Source organism: Schistocerca piceifrons, chromosome X, assembly GCF_021461385.2.
Source record: "Schistocerca piceifrons isolate TAMUIC-IGC-003096 chromosome X, iqSchPice1.1, whole genome shotgun sequence".
NCBI lineage: Eukaryota > Metazoa > Arthropoda > Insecta > Orthoptera > Acrididae > Schistocerca > Schistocerca piceifrons.
In genome coordinates this window covers 45,099,688-45,117,097 of record NC_060149.1, presented here as the reverse complement: position 1 = coordinate 45,117,097, position 17,410 = coordinate 45,099,688, and positions in this window count along the sequence as shown.

Below are 17,410 nucleotides of genomic sequence, written 5' to 3'. Positions count from 1 at the left end.
CACAACTACACCGCAGCATTAAAACAACTCTTCCCATAGGCGCTTGTCAAGCGAACTACGAGCTAAATAGCCGCTGTTGCTTTGTTTACTAACATCTTACTGCCACAGTGATAGTTGGCAAAGTGAAGAAGAGATTGGTTGTAGTTTTTGCGTAGAATGACCTTCCTTCACAGGAAATAATCAATTTACTACGATGTATATATGCGGACTGACGCGACGAATGAAAATTTGTACCAAAAGGGGATTCGAACCCCGGCCTTGGTAGAAATTTTCACTCGTCATTTCGGTCAGCATATATACATCATAGATGTGTGAAATTTGAAAGGTCTCTGGAACCATACAGTTTCATTTAAATTTAAGAATTCATGTCAGACATTCAGTGAAAACCACTCAGAATATTTAACGTAAATGTCTAAAAAATATCTGGTGGAATTAACAAGATAATGCTGTGACCCTTCAGGCATCAACTCGACAGCCGTAGAGTTGTCCAATTATTCTCTGATTTACAAGTCTGAATATTATACTAGCAGCAGGAAGTAACTTAGACGTAGGTATCTTTGATGTAGCGAACAACTTGAATCACCTAGTACTGAATGAATACCAGTCAGATTCTTTTCAAGGTATGCTGATACAATAACTCCTTATTTAGAAATATAAACAACCTCTCGGTCATATAAAGATTCGTACCCGAAGTCTGGAAACTTGCACAAGTGACACCTGTACCCAAGAAAAGGTACAGACGTAGCCATTGAATTACAGACCTATGAGACTAACGTCGATTTGCAGTAGGCTTTTCGAACATACACTATGCTCGAGCGTTACCTAGTGAAGAAAGCTAACATGAATTCTAAAATATCGTCTTGCGAAACACAACTAGCTTTTTACGCTCACGATGTAATGAGTGCTATCGACAGTAGACGCAAAACTGATTCCACATTTTTAGATAGCTATACTCGATGTTAACAATTTCCCTCTTCAGAAAAGCTTTCCTTGTCATTGAGAATTTACGTTTTATGTTCTCTCCACTTCGGCAATGTTGATGCTCGGATAGCAAAACTCATGTACTTCTGTCAGTGTCTCATTTTCTTATCAATTCCGTCATCATCACCTGATTTAATTCAACTAAATTCCATTATCCTCGTTTTGCTTTTGTTGACGTTCATCTTATATCCTCTTTTCAAGACACGGTCTATTCCATTCAGCTGCTCTTCCAAGTCCTTTGCTGTCTCTGACAGAATTACAATGTCATTGGCAAACATCAAAGTATTTATTTCTTCTCTCTGGACTTTAATTCCTACCACGAACTTTTCTTTTGTTAACTTTGATACATGTTGATGTACAGATTGAATAACATAGGGGATAAGCTACAACCCTGTCCCACTTTCTTCTCAACCGCTGCTTCCCTTTCATGCCCATCGATTCTTATAACTGAAGTTGTAAATAGACTTTTGCTCCCTGTATTTTTCATCCGCTGCCCCCAGAAATTCAAAGAGAGTATTCGAGTCAGCATTGTTCAAAGATTTCTCTAAGTCTACAAATGCTATAAACATCGGTCTGAGTTTTCTTAATCAATCTTCTATGAGAATCGTAGAGTCAGTTTTGCCACGCGTGTTCCTACATTCCCACCGAATCTAAACTCATTTCCCCCAAGGTTGGCTTCTACCAGTTTCCCCATTCTTCTATAAATAATTCTTGCTAGTATTTTGCTATCATGAATTTTGTCAGGCACTTCGTGGCTAATTGTACGATAATCGCATAGGAGTAGATGAAATATACATCACAGCTGAAATGTTCAATCGCAGCTGAACTACGAGCCAATCACCAGTGGCACATAGAGCCGCCAAATATTTACACGTTCTGATCAGGTGCACATTGAAACACTCCTATCCCCCAAACCTGTGATCAGAGGATCTCTGTATCACACAAATCCCGTCAAAAACAACCTCTCCAACCAAGCAAGAATCGAAGGCCAGATGACCACAAATGCTGCTATGTCTGCCTATTTAAAAACTTGATCATGGAACACACTGACGGAATCAGTGCACCAATTTACAAATCGACCACCATTCAGAAATTTGTACGTATTCATTTCAAACAGATATCAAACATATTCTTTGTTGATACCAATCTAACATTACAGAATCTAATTTGAAACATATCTGAATAACTGAATTTACTTAAATTTCTTGGACCGCAAATGGACATGTAGGAGTCTAGTGAAACTGAGAAGTTTCTTCAGCATGACATTGCAGTCTTATGTTTCTCAAATGACAAACATTAACCTATTTACATCTCGCTGTAATAACCTGTGCATTGTTCGCTGCAATCCTCTGACGTACCTGGCTTGGCCACTACACGGCAACTTAAGAGCGAACTGCTGCTCAATCGAGAAGTCTGTCACTGAATAAAATGTGTAGCAGACTTTCTGTTTGAAATATCACAACGTTACAGCAAAATTGGAACAAATTACCACATTTAACAGCAAAATTGTAAAAAAATTGCCCCATACTTCACCACTATTGCATAAATTGTAACAAATTGCTCCAATGCATTGCAGTTCTTTATTTGGTTGGAGAAAAAGTGTAACAGATCATTCCCATTAAAAGTAAATGTTTAATAAATTATCCAAAGATAAAACATAATCGTAGCATATTCCACCATATGGTATAATTTTTACAGAACATAGTGGCAAATGGCTCCCTCATACATTGCTATTTTTATACTTTATTACAGAGAATCATCAAAAAGAATTCTCAGTCTGCCCAATATATCGTCATGTAACAAAATGAGGAGATACAGAATTGAGTAGGTGGAAAAATCGAAGTTTATGGCATAATTTTATTACAAATATTGGACTGGCTGATGGGACTAATACTGACGTGACAATGGATTCCCAGTTTGCTAAGAATGGGAAGTGTTGGAAATAAATACTGTAGAGGTAGAGCAAGGGATGAGTATAGTAAACAGGCTGAATTAGACGCATATTACAGTGTTTATTCAGAAATTATGATTACTGTGGAGAGCTTCATCAAACCGGTCTCCTAACTGAAATCGGCAAAAACAATTACACATACCATTTCAGATTGCGGCCTCAGTTTCTGAAGTAGTGTGGCTGTAGGACGAAATCTATTGCAATCCACTGCAGAAGCTGTTATAAGGGTAAACAATGCTGCACAATGAGAAGATTACAGCGAGCCTGAGAGGTCTTCGTGTGGCTTTAAGGTGCATGTTTCAGAAAATATTTTAAACGTGTCTCCTTGACACTGTAGACAGTATGCCACTTGTACAAACTCAGTGAAAACAAATATTTATGTACTAGATCTTCAACATGAGTGTTAAAACTAACTGAGGTTTTCATTTTGGTGTTGCTGTCACAGGTCGAATTCTAGTCTCCAGTAACTTTATCGTAATTTCAAGGAGCGTATCTGGTATATTGAGCATAGGCCACTGTTAACTGAAAGTTCATTCAGAGTACTGGCTGCACAGTGTCATTGTTGCTTGCACTGGTTATAAGAATTCCTTGATAACCACTGTTAATTGTGAATACCGCATGTACATCCCCACACATTTCAATCCTCTCCATGCTGTAGCAAATTTATGTAACTATGCATCTAGGGTAGCTGCAAAGAGTGCCTCTGTAATCTACCACAATTATTTGACTGATCTCTGGATTTTGACTGATTATGTAGATTGGTCACTTTCAAGGACCTAGAGTTAGGAATCCCTAAAGCACTGTTTATTGTCTCTGTTATTTTAATACTATATCTTAGGCTTATAATAATTTGTTTGAGGTTAACAGTGCCGGCCGGAGTGGCCGTGCGGTTCTAGGCGCTACAGTCTGGAGCCGAGCGACCACTACAGTCGCAGGTTCGAATCCTGCCTCGGGCATGGATGTATGTGATGTCCTTAGGTTAGTTAGGTTTAATTAGTTCTAAGTTCTAGGTGACTGATGACCTCAGAAGTTACGTCGCATAGTGCTCAGAGCGATTTGAACCATTTTTTTGAGGTGAACAGTACTGAACATTGATTCAGCATCCTAAGAACAGAAAGGATGGTTAGCGAAGTTTTCATACTTTCTATTCGAACAATTTTGTTGCAATAATCAAACACATCATTAGAGATAGATCTACAAAAACCACACATAAGTATCTCGGATGATAACTTCGCTCTTAGCATTTTTAGGTGGGTAGCGATATGTCAGTTGTGTGTTTTTAGAAATTTCATAGCACCTACCGATTTGTGTGCAATGTGTTACATTTATTTACGTTCAGGAAAAACTGCCTGTTCCTGCACCAATGTCAATCCTCTGCTGGTCTTCCTGTATTTTGCAACTGCCTTCTGCCATTGCTACCGTCCTTTCGATAATAGCTTCCTCGAAAAAAGCCTCACGGAACTTCTGATGTTATCAACTACACAATATTTGAAGAACTTCAATGAAGTGTTTGGTAGTTTCGTTATTTGCAGACACAATCACAAGAAACTCCTCATAACGAACCAATGTCAGCTTAGGTGCGCCATCTTGATAACATTTTAGGAGGTGACAGATGGGCTACATCAGTGTTGCTTGTCGGCAAACCCGTTTTGAAAATGGCGATTACATGTTGCATATACACAGGGTTTATCAGACTTAATGGCAGAAACGGACACAAACGAAAGTATACAACAGTAAAAACAGATCACACATTTTCAGTAAGTAAGTTGCTGTCTAGTCTATAGCCGGGGCTATAGAGATGGCAGTCTGCTGCACGTCATATCTCACCTCACGATGCTTTACAGCTGCGGCAGCTTCATACGTCTACCAGATTCCATATGAAGCTGCCAGCAGGCGTTATCAGCGAGTACCAAACTAGTACGGAGTGATCATAAGTGCACACTCAACAGGCGTATAAGAAACTGTTAACTCAGTAAATTAAATAGAAAACCTCGTGAGTTCTAGGTAATAATTTTCAACCGTAAGTAATTATTGTGACGTAAGGAAGATAAATTGAATTTAAAGAAGCTATTGACATCAAGTTAATGAATTTTCATTAGCTTCACGTGCATTTTGTAACATTTTGCACTTAAAAGTAACAGTGTCTTCTCTTTATATTTTACAAAAGCGTTTATGGCATCTCAATGTAGACAAGTGTAATGTGCTGCGAATATACAGAAAGATAGATCCTTTATCATTTAGCTACAAAATAGCAGGTCAGCAACTGGAAGCAGTTAATACCATAAATTATCTAGGAGTACGCATTAGGAGTGATTTAAAATGGAATGATCATATAATGTTGATCGTCGGTAAAGCAGATGCCAGACTGAGATTCATTGGAAGAATCCTAAGGAAATGCAATCCGAAAACAAAGGAAGTAGGTTACAGTACGCTTGTTCGCCCACTGCTTGAATACTGCTCAGCAGTGTGGGATCCGTACCAGATAGGGTTGATAGAAGAGATAGAGAAGATCCAACGGAGAGCAGCGCGCTTCGTTACAGGATCATTTAGTAATCGCGAAAGCGTTACGGAGATGATAGATAAACTCCAGTTGAAGACTCTGCAGGAGAGACGCTCAGTAGCTCGGTACGGGCTTTTATTGAAGTTTCGAGAACATACCTCCACCGAAGAGTCAAGCAGTATATTGCTCCCTCCTACGTATATCTCGCGAAGAGACCATGAGGATAAAATCAGAGAGATTAGAGCCCACACAGAGGCATACCGACAGTCCTTCTTTCCACGAACAATACGAGACTGGAATAGAAGGGAGAGCCGATAGAGGTACTGAAGGTACCCTCCGCCACACACCGTCAGGTGGCTTGCGGAGTATGGACGTAGACGTGGACGTAGACGTAGACGTACAACAGATTCTCATTTCCCGATCCTCGTTCCTTTTGCCATCTTCACAGCGCGGTGGTGTTCGTAAATTGGAACACTGGGTTTAGATCACTACCTCACGCTTTCAGTGTACTTTTTACAGCTTCATGGAACATACTGTGTAGTGGGACGAAATTAAGCGTCACCCATCCACCAAAGTCAGCCCAGTTTGCAGGTGGCTATAAGTTTAATTTAGTTTTGTTTATGTGTTTTTCTTATTATTTGTAATAGATGTGAATTATCTAAAAGTTTTGTATTTTTTTATGTGTTTCATGTACGGAGAGGGCGGCGCAACGAACGGGGACAGCTTCTTCGTTGCCGCGACCAGAGAGGAAATCGCTGGCCGCTATACGTCGCGGGTCGACAGCCAAGGAGCAACAGAAGATCCTGGAACCGAGTTGTTGCGTCGTGCTTCTAAAAATTAAAAATGAATTTTTATACTCTTTTTGTACAACAATGACGTCATATAGAGCTTAATCTTATTGAAAAGTCAGTCACTAACTCTCAACGCTCAAGTTCACATCTGTATGTGTAGGAAGCTAATAAAATAGTGTATGCTACTAAAGTTGAAACACGTGTCTTGAAGATTTATTTATGAAGAATTATGTGAACGGATTAATAATATATTTGACAAGATTAGTGATTCTTACGTCGTTGACCGAAACTTTGAATCTCAAAAGTTTATTTAATGTGTGATTCTGATATCGATTAGATCAAGATAACGTGTGTCAATATAATTTCTGAGGAGAAACAAACGAAATTTAAATCGAAAAAATTTACGAAAACCAATTGGCCCAAGTGATGTAATTCTTTGCATACGACTCAACTGATGTTTTACAGTTTCGTTCAAGAACCATTCTATGACAATTTAAAAAGGAATATGAATCATTTTGAAGTGGGTTGTAACTGACGTGGGTGACGAAGTCTGCACATGGTCATATATCAAACGAAAACTAATGCGTCGTTACACTACACCGTGGCGACCTTCGAAACTGGACTTGTGTGCAATTAAGGCACACAGGTACGAAACAAAACATCAAGAGTCCTTCGGAAGTCAACGCGAGTTTTCGTGGAGCCTTCACCAGCCAGCGGCGACTTCGCGGGTGTGGGCATCTGACGGAGCGCAGCCAAGCAGTACGGTCACGCAGTTGTTCCACGAGAAGGCGCATCTGTTGGGCAGCAGCTGAACGCTGCAAAACCCGACAACCTTTTTCCTCACTAGACTAATAGGCCCAGTACGTCAGCTGCGGGGCATTCCTCCGGCTGGTATTAGAGGTGTTGCTGAGGGCTTCGCCTGTCTACGGCGGTGCCGGGCGTGGTCGCAGCCAGTGACGTTTCCGGTGTTCGACTCAGCGTCCTGCCGGTTGCGGAAGCGGGGTCGTAGCATCTCAGCGGCTGCATCGACGGCTGTTACTTCTGCAGCCCATAGCAGCACACTGATCATCGAGAACTACAAATTACAATATTAAGTGTCCGGTGAGTTTGTTTCAAGTTGGAAGGGGAGTGTTGTATATAGGGAGTGTACTTTTATAGGATTGTTGATTACAAGTCTGCGTGTGTAAATAGTTAATATCTTACAATAATGTCGGGAAGTGAAATGTCAGATGAAGAGCAATCTATGTCCGATAGGAGTATGAGATCCCTTTTTAGGGCGATCGCTAAATTAAAACAATCTAACGGGGATTTTCTAGCTGAATTAAAACAGTCTAACGAAGAATGTACTGCTAGATTAAAACAGTCTAACGACGAATCTATGGCTAGATTAAAACAGTCTAACGAGGAATCTACTGCTAGATTGAAAGAGGAACTAAAACAGGAATTAAAACAGTCTAACGAGGAATCTACTGCTAGATTGAAACAGGAACTAAAACAGGAGTTAAAACATTCTAACGAGGAATCTACTGCTAGACTTAAAGGGGAGCTAACAAAATCTACAGACAGGTTACAGGAATATCTTAATGAAACCAGTCGAGAATTAAGTGATAAAATAGAGTCTTCTAAAGTTGAAATGCAGGAAAAATTAGTAGGACTTAGTAATAAGATTGCTGATAATTGTAAAAGGTTAGAAGAACATATCCAGGAATCGCGCGAGGACAAAGCTCGCATGCGAAACGATATCACGGACTTAACCGAGAGACTAGATAGTGTCAATATCTTAGTTGTAAATGAAATACAGAAAAATAACGATATGTTACGAGATGAATTTTCTATGCAAACAGAAATTGTTCGCAGAGAATTATTGAAATCTATTAAAGAGGTATCTACCAAACGTGTAGAGATTTCTTCAATAGATAATGTAGAATTAGAGACATTAACTCATCAAGTAGAAAAGGACCATACCGAAATCGAAAACATGAAATTTTTAATTACTGAAATATGCAGTAACCTTGAGACTGACAAAGATAATAACATTGACGAAGGTACAGAGCGTTCACATCGTGAACACAGTGAAGAATCGATATTAGCTAATCGCGTATCCAATACAGAAATGCGAATACAGGAAATTACTAAACGGGTATCGGAATTAGATAATAATGAAAACATTTCAGGTAGCAGAGGTAATAACATAATCAGAGACAACAGTCGCATCGAATTTGCTAGCTCGGACGACAACAATATGAATAAAGAAATCACGGCAAGCCAATCCGATGCAACTCCGTCTCTGAAATCTAAACAAAATCCGACTATTTCTCTCGCAGAATGTCTGGATGACATAACGACAAATTCAAATGTAGCAAGTCGATTGCCTGTATTCAAACCAGGAGGCGAACTTCACCCTATAATCTTTATAAAAGCTTTTGAAACATCATTATCTCCTAAATGGAGTAATGAAAAACGCATTCAGTTTGTAGTAGGACATTTAGAAGCAGAAGCTGCGGAATGGGCAGTACTGCATAGAACTGAATTTAGGGACTGGGATGATTTTGTTAAGCAGTTTAAACAAAATTATTGGTCAAGAGGAAAACAACAACACTTAACTTTAGAGTTGTTAGACCCTCCTCCATATTCTAAACGGTGGGGAGGTTATAGGAATTATTTTGAATGGCATTTAAACCGTGCTAAATTAATTGAAGAACCAATTATTGAAAGTCATTTAATACGAGTCCTAATTAGTAGGTTACCGTATTATGTAAAGGAAAGAATGATAGAAAGAGAATGGTCACAGCCGTGCGAATTGTTAGGATATTTAGAGCAGTTAGATATAGGGGGATACTTAATAGAGAAAGGGAAGACGAGAAGTTTAGATTTGGTAGAAATGACAATCCTCGAAATAATAATAATAATTCAGAACCACGAAAAGCTAACTACAACAATCATAGCCGGTTTTGTTATACACTCCTGGAAATTGAAATAAGAACACCGTGAATTCGTTGTCCCAGGAAGGGGAAACTTTATTGACACATTCCTGGGGTCAGATACATCACATGATCACACTGACAGAACCACAGGCACATAGACACAGGCAACAGAGCATGCACAATGTCGGCACTAGTACAGTGTATATCCACCTTTCGCAGCAATGTAGGCTGCTATTCTCCCATGGAGACGATCGTAGAGATGCTGGATGTAGTCCTGTGGAACGGCTTGCCATGCCATTTCCACCTGGCGCCTCAGTTGGACCAGCGTTCGTGCTGGACGTGCAGACCGCGTGAGACGACGCTTCATCCAGTCCCAAACATGCTCAATGGGGGACAGATCCGGAGATCTTCCTGGCCAGGGTAGTTGACTTACACCTTCTAGAGCACGTTGGGTGGCACGGGATACATGCGGATGTGCATTGTCCTGTTGTAACAGCAAGTTCCCCTGCCGGTCTAGGAATGGTAGAACGATGGGTTCGATGACGGTTTGGATGTACCGTGCACTATTCAGTGTCCCCTCGACGATCACCAGTGGTGTACGGCCAGTGTAGGAGATCGCTCCCCACACCATGATGCCGGGTGTTGGCCCTGTGTGCCTCGGTCGTATGAAGTCCTGATTGTGGCGCTCACCTGCACGGCGCCAAACACGCATACGACCATCGTTGGCACCAAGGCAGAAGCGACTCTCATCGCTGAAGACGACACGTCTCCATTCGTCCCTCCATTCACGCCTATCGCGACACCACTGGAGGCGGGCTGCACGATGTTGGGGCGTGAGCGGAAGACGGCCTAACGGTGTGCGGGACCGTAGCCCAGCTTCATGGAGACGGTTGCGAATGGTCCTCGCCGATACCCCAGGAGCAACAGTGTCCCTAATTTGCTGGGAAGTGGCGGTGCGGTCCCCTACGGCACTGCGTAGGATCCTACGGTCTTGGCGTGCATCCGTGCGTCGCTGCGGTCCGGTCCTGGGTCGACGGGCACGTGCACCTTCCGCCGACCACTGGCGACAACATCGATGTACTGTGGAGACCTCACGCACCACGTGTTGAGCAATTCGGCGGTACGTCCACCCGGCCTCCCGCATGCCCACTATACGCCCTCGCTCAAAGTCCGTCAACTGCACATACGGTTCACGTCCACGCTGTCGCGGCATGCTACCAGTGTTAAAGACTGCGATGGAGCTCCGTATGCCACGGCAAACTGGCTGACACTGACGGCGGCGGTGCAGAAATGCTGCGCAGCTAGCGCCATTCGACGGCCAACACCGCGGTTCCTGGTGTGTCCGCTGTGCCGTGCGTGTGATCATTGCTTGTACAGCCCTCTCGCAGTGTCCGGAGTAAGTATGGTGGGTCTGACACACCGGTGTCAATGTGTTCTTTTTTCCATTTCCAGGAGTGTATAAAACGTCAATCTAAAGATAAAGAGAGCCAACAAAATCGTGGTAATAACTCGAAAATGCGGAAATTACACAATAACGATCATGAGATAAATCATCCTCAAGTAATTAATGAAGGTCAAGTGGTAGGTGACGTCATCATAGAAAGTTCGGAAAACTAGTAAAGTCCTTTAGTACGGGTCAACTAAAGGGAACTGTTAGTCAAGATTATACAAGACCCAATTGCAATTTATCATTAAGCTGCCATAAGGACGGTGACTGGCAACAAGATTTACTTCAGGAAGACAATCAGATAGGGGAGAATATAACTTATAAACCCGTTATTAAAGGTTATATTAAAGATACCGAAGTAAATATTATAATTGATTCGGGTAGCGAAGTAAGTATTTTATCCAAAGAATTATTTCAGCTTAAAAGAAAATATTGGAATTTCCCGACTTTACCTGTAACTGGGGTGAAAATTATAGGAGTTACTGGTAAAAGAAGTCAAAATATTACTGAGGAAGTTTATGTAACTTTCGAAATTGCTAAACAATTAATTGCTCACTCTGTACTCGTCGTAGCCAACTTAAATGTGGCCGTAATTTTAGGTATAGATTGGCTGTGTAAATATAAAGCTATATTAGATTTTAAAGACTCTTCCTTAACTATCCATAAGGAGGCATGTGCTTTTAAAGTGAGGTTTTCTAATAATCAAGTACCTGAAAATTGCTACGAATCCTTACAGATTAAGTACGCACCGACCATGAACCTATTAACAGATTTTAGTGATCTTGAGTATGCAGTATACCAATGTCAGGCTAGTAATAGTATCGAAACTGAAGTGAAAGAAAAATGTTATTCTACGAATTGGCTATCCGAACAAGAAAAGGAAGAGTTGGAATCTTTGATGTTAGAATTTAGACCCGTCTTCTCAGATGAACCGGGGAGAATTAAAAATTACGTTTGTAAACTTAAGATTAAAGATCAAAAACCATTCTTTAAGAAACCTTATCCCATTCCAGTACAATTCAAAGAACCGGCTAGTAGAGAAATAAGTAAGATGCTAGAACAAAACATTATCGAACGATCATGTAGCGCTTTTAACAGTCCGTTGTGGGTAGTTAAGAAAGCTACTGGTGGGGTACGACTAGTTCTGGATGCCCGGGAATTAAATAAAATTATAGAGATGGAAAGAGACAGACCTATTCCTATGGAGGACGTACTTCTTAAGATTGCTGGTTCTCGTTATATCAGTACAATGGATCTAAACGCCGGCTACCATCAAGTAACATTTTCACCCGGATTCACGGCAATATACGGCTTTTCTTTTTGAAGGCAGATCATATCAATTTCAAGTTTTACCTTTTGGACTTAATATATCAGTGTCAACTTTCATTAGGGCATTAGATTCTGCTTTGGGTCAGCAATTGTTACAAAAGATTATTTTATATGTAGATGACATTTTGGTAGCTACTAAAACGTGGGAAGAAAACGTAACGATATTACGGGAATTGTTTAACCGTTTAATTGACAGAGGAATTACTGTAAAATTATCTAAGTCTTACTTCGGAAAGGAAGAAGTGAGATTTTTGGGGCATATAGCGGATAGTAAAGGTATTAGGCCAGACCCAGCACGTATTGAATCTATTGCTCGATGCCCGAGTCCTAGAAATCGGAAACAATTGAAATCATTCTTAGGAATGGTAGGATTCCTGAGAAGATTTCTTCCAGGGCAGGATATTGTTAATCCTAAATTACTAGATTTATTGAAAGTGAAGTCAGTATGGCTCTGGGGACAAGAGGAAGAGGAAGTTTTTAATAAGATAAAAGCAGCGTTAACCGAAGCCAAAATGTTATACCACCCAGATTTCAATCAGGACTTTTGTATGTGTACGGATGCCTCTGATTATGGTGTGTCTTGTGTAATATTCCAAGGTGATCTGACCAATGAAGAGGGATTACATCGGCCTATTGGATTCGCTAGTCGAACTTTAAATAAACATGAAAGAAATTATTTTGTATCCGAGAAGGAAGCTCTCGCAGTGGTATGGGGTTTTCAACGATTTAGAGGATTATTAATGGGAAGAAAAACAATTGTATATACTGATCATCAGGCTTTAATCTTTTTGAACAATTGCCGGTTACTTCACCGTAGGCTATTACGTTGGGTATTATGCTTGCAGGAATTTCAGTACGAAATTAGGTATATAAAAGGATCTCAGAATGCAGTTTCAGATGCTTTGTCGAGGCTTCCCGTAGGAATGGAGAATATTAATATTGCAGAAGAACCAGGAACAAATTACCATGTTTATTTCCTTTTAACTAAGGAGAACGAACGTAAAGTTAAACGGATAGTAACTGCTGTTAGGTGCAATCAAAGAAATGACGATCAGTATAGGGACCTTATACAAAACCTTAATAATGGGGACGAAACAGTTAACACCCGGGGTGTGTGGTTATATTTTAACGACTTGTTGTATTGGAAAGCACAGAGGGAACACCAGAGATGGAAAATCTGCATTCCGAAAACTGTTGTGGACGAGTTAATTACTTATATTCATGAAGGTTACGGGCATTTTGGAATTCATAAATGTATTAAACATCTAATGAAGTATTATTATTTCAAAAATATGTCCCGTATTGTGAGAAGTATTATTAGGGCTTGTGAAACCTGTCAAAAGGTTAAAGTTAATAACAAATCTAAGCGTTATAAATTATATGCTGTAATTCCTCGAGGTTTGTGGGATCTACTGTCATTAGATTTTTTCGGCCCTCTGCCTCGTAGTTCAGGAGGATTAACTTATGTGTTTGTTGTAATGGAATGTTGGTCCAAACATGTGAAGCTATATACTTTGAAACGAGCGAATACAGCAAGCGTTATACGCTGCCTCCCCGAAATTACTTTGTTAACTGGGGCATTCCTAAACGACTTATGTCTGATAACGGTAGTGCCTTTATTAGTCAAAGATTTCAAGATACGATAAAACAATATGGAATCAAACATATCTTAATTTCGAAATATCACCCTCAAAGTAATTTAGTAGAAAGAGTCATGAAAGAATTAGGACGATTATGTAGAACTTATTGTGCACATAAACATACTCGGTGGGCCAAACTAATGCCTGAATTCGAAAAGATATTAAATGAATTGCCTCACCTAACGACGGGATTATCACCTATAGAAATTTTAGGCAAACGAATTATAAGTGAGCCTTTACTAGCTGCTCTACCTTGGCCACCGGTAAATGAGATCCAACACTGCATTCCAGACGAAAAAGTTTGCGAACAGATTGTGAAAAATGCCGAACGGAGAATTAAAAGTTATAATCAACAGGCTATAGAACCCTCATTTCAGGTAGGAGATCTTGTGTTAGTACGATCTCATCCTAAAAGTTCTAAGATCGGTAAGGAATGTAGAAAATTCTTCTTTATCTTCGAAGGTCCATATGTTGTACATAAGATTGTACATCCCAAAGCATTACTTCTTATGGAACCTTCATCAGGGGTAATTAAAGGATTATATAGTGTTGATCAAATGAAACCCTTCATTCCTAAATAAGTTAATATTTAGTATATGTTACACACGGAAGAGCGTTCATAGTTTATTCATGTGAAGTTTTTCGTGATAGTTACGTATTATTTTAAAGAATGAAACAGAAAGCTTAAACAAGTGTTCTACAATAATCTACTGGTACTTCAAAAAGAGAAAGATAACCAAAATGGGGATTTATATGGAAGAAATTTTGCTCTTAGGTCAAAAGGAATTTTGCATATTTTAAATTTACTCGGATAGTAGAAGCCAAAGGGGATGGTTAATAGTTTTAGGGACCATGGGCGTCCAGAGCTATATGGCTCACGAGAACATAGCAGAGTGCCTTTAATAGAGGTTTGTAATAGTGTTAATATAGAACACACCAAACGGGGCTCTCTCGCTTGTTTCTCCTAAATAGATTGCCATTACCCAGCAAGGTGTCCGAAGGTAAAGAAAGCCGTGCCGAGATTCTAAAGAAAGTTTTGCTTGATTTCTTCTTGACCTCAGGCATAAATAAGGCATTAGGGAAAAGAATGACGTAAAGTAAATAGTAGTATTAGTTATTGTGAGAAACTTATTAGTAATATACATTCTTGGAAAGAATAACTCTAGTAAATAAATGAAACTGATACTAATCTATCATAATTTGAACGCTCTGCCCTAATGTAACAACGTTAAAGAACGTACTAAATTAGTATTTATTAGCAATTATTAACTGAAGAGGAGCAATCTCCATATATTCGGTTACGAATTACCATAATAGCACAATTAAGAGTAAATGACAAATAGTCACAACAATATCGTAGTAAAAGGATTAAATCTATCTAAGAGCAAGGACTCTAGGTTACGTAAAATGTGAGGAAAATGTATTAACAGGTAAATATTGTATATTGAAAAGTTTAATTTCGGTTAAAACCTGACAAACTGAGCTTGTGGGTGGGGTATGTAGTGGGACGAAATTAAGCATCACCCATCCACCAAAGTCAGCCCAGTTTGCAGGTGACTACAAGTTTAATTTAGTTTTGTTTATGTGTTTTTCTTATTATTTGTAATAGATGTGAATTATCTAAAAGTTTTGTATTTTTTTATGTGTTTCATGTACGGAGAGGGCGGCGCAACGAACGGGGACAGCTTCTTCGTTGCCGCGACCTGAGAGGAAATCGCTGGCCGCTATACGTCGCGGGTCGACAGCCAAGGAGCAACAGAAGATCCTAGACCCGAGTTGTTGCGTCGTGCTTCTAAAAATTAAAAATGAATTTTTATACTCTTTTTGTACAACAATGACGTCATATAGAGCTTAATCTTATTGAAAAGTCAGTCACTAACTCTCAACGCTCAAGTTCACATCTGTATGTGTAGGGAGCTAATAAAATAGTGTATGCTACTAAAGTTGAAACACGTGTCTTGAAGATTTATTTATGAAGAATTATGCGAACGGATTAATAATATATTTGACAAGATTAGTGATTCTTACGTCGTTGACCGAAACTTTGAACCTCAAAAGTTTATTTAATGTGTGATTCTGATATCGATTAGATCAAGATAACGTGTGTGAATATAATTTCTGAGGAGAAACAAACGAAATTTAAATCGAAAAAATTTACGAAAACCAATTGGCCCAAGTGATGTAATTCTTTGCATACGACTCAACTGATGTTTTACAGTTTCGTTCAAGTACCATTCTATGACAATTTAAAAAGGAATATGAATCATTTTGAAGTGGGTTGTAACTGACGTGGGTGACGAAGTCTGCACATGGTCATACATATATATCAAATGAAAAACTTGCATCGTTAGCACTACAACTGGTATTACTAGCTTTCTCCACCATGTTGTGTTCGCTGAGTCCATATGCCATCTCGGTCACGGAACGTTTCCGTCAACTCCGATTAGTCCCCTGCAACTCAGGAAGTATTTTTATGTACAGAATAAATGCATTCATTGTTGCAATATTTATCATCTCCATGAAAATTGTTTGTGGCCACTGCCTGATTCTTCTAACACAGCAGCATTTGCCTGTCACTTTGTCTCGATTAACTACGGCACCTTCCATTTTGTTGTAATGGAGTGAGATGTAGGGTTTGCATTCCATTTCTTCGCCACTCACTTACTTCTCATGATGCCGAGTAGAGAGTACCGTTACTGACTTTCTGCTTTTAAGAACACAGGAAACTACACTCAAGTGTTTTGTGAAACATCATGACCTTTATTCAGAAAAGGTTCAACCAGACCCGAAACAACTCTCTGTCCTTGATTTACTTCTCGATCGTTGTTCGTCATCCTCGTGTGAATTAGGGGCCGCAGTATGAAAGCTGTCTTTATATGGGTACAAACCTAAATTTTCGTGTCATACTTACCATAATTCATACAAAATCCAAGAGGGCGATATTCTCAGTGTTTTACTACTCGTTCATCAATAGTAACGTATTCATGAGGGTAGAAATTCTTACACAAGTCAGACTGACATATGTCGAACACTACCCCGAAGGCTTGTAGCTTTTTCTTGGCTTCTTGAATTCATTTTGATTGTCTATCTCCGTTGCCAATCGTCCAGATCTTCAGTATCGACATAAATGTGTTTCTTCACGTAGCGGCAGAATAGAAATTTCGTTCTCCATAGATATGAAGCACTTACGCGATGTCGAGTTCAATCTGTTGCTGTAAGTATTGCTGTTGCACTTCAGTTGTGCAATGTCATTTGTTGGAGGAATGAACTGCCTGCCACAAAAAATACTCCTTTAGCTTCCCTGTTCATTTCCTCGAAAATAATGCTCACGATTTTTGGTGAAATATATAGCAAAAATGACTGTGTTGTGGTTTTGATTGCTTTCCCATCATTCACTGGGCCAGGTGTTACGTTCAAAATGTTGTGGGTCGGCGCCGTCTGTTCACAGGAAAATTATAGCCCAGTCCTAGAAACAACTTGTCTCCATTGCTCCCATCATTTTCCTCTACATGCTCACGCGAATGTGTCACCTTCTGATATTTCATCACCTTCTTCATCCGATGTAGTGATATAGTTCGTGTTTCTTCGAAAGGATCCATGCATTAATTCAATTCATTGTCAATATCCCATTCATTTTCATCGCCACTGGCATCAAAATTGCTTAGTATCGGAATTTCCAACATCTCCTCTCTAAAAAGTCCGTTGGGTACCGTTCATTACGGATGACATTTAGACTCGTGTAGATTCAGTTCAATTGTGAACGTCTAATCTATGTCAGGAAAAGTAAAATGAAACAATAGAGAACGGTAAATGTTATTTGAAGTAAACAATATACGTATCGTAACAC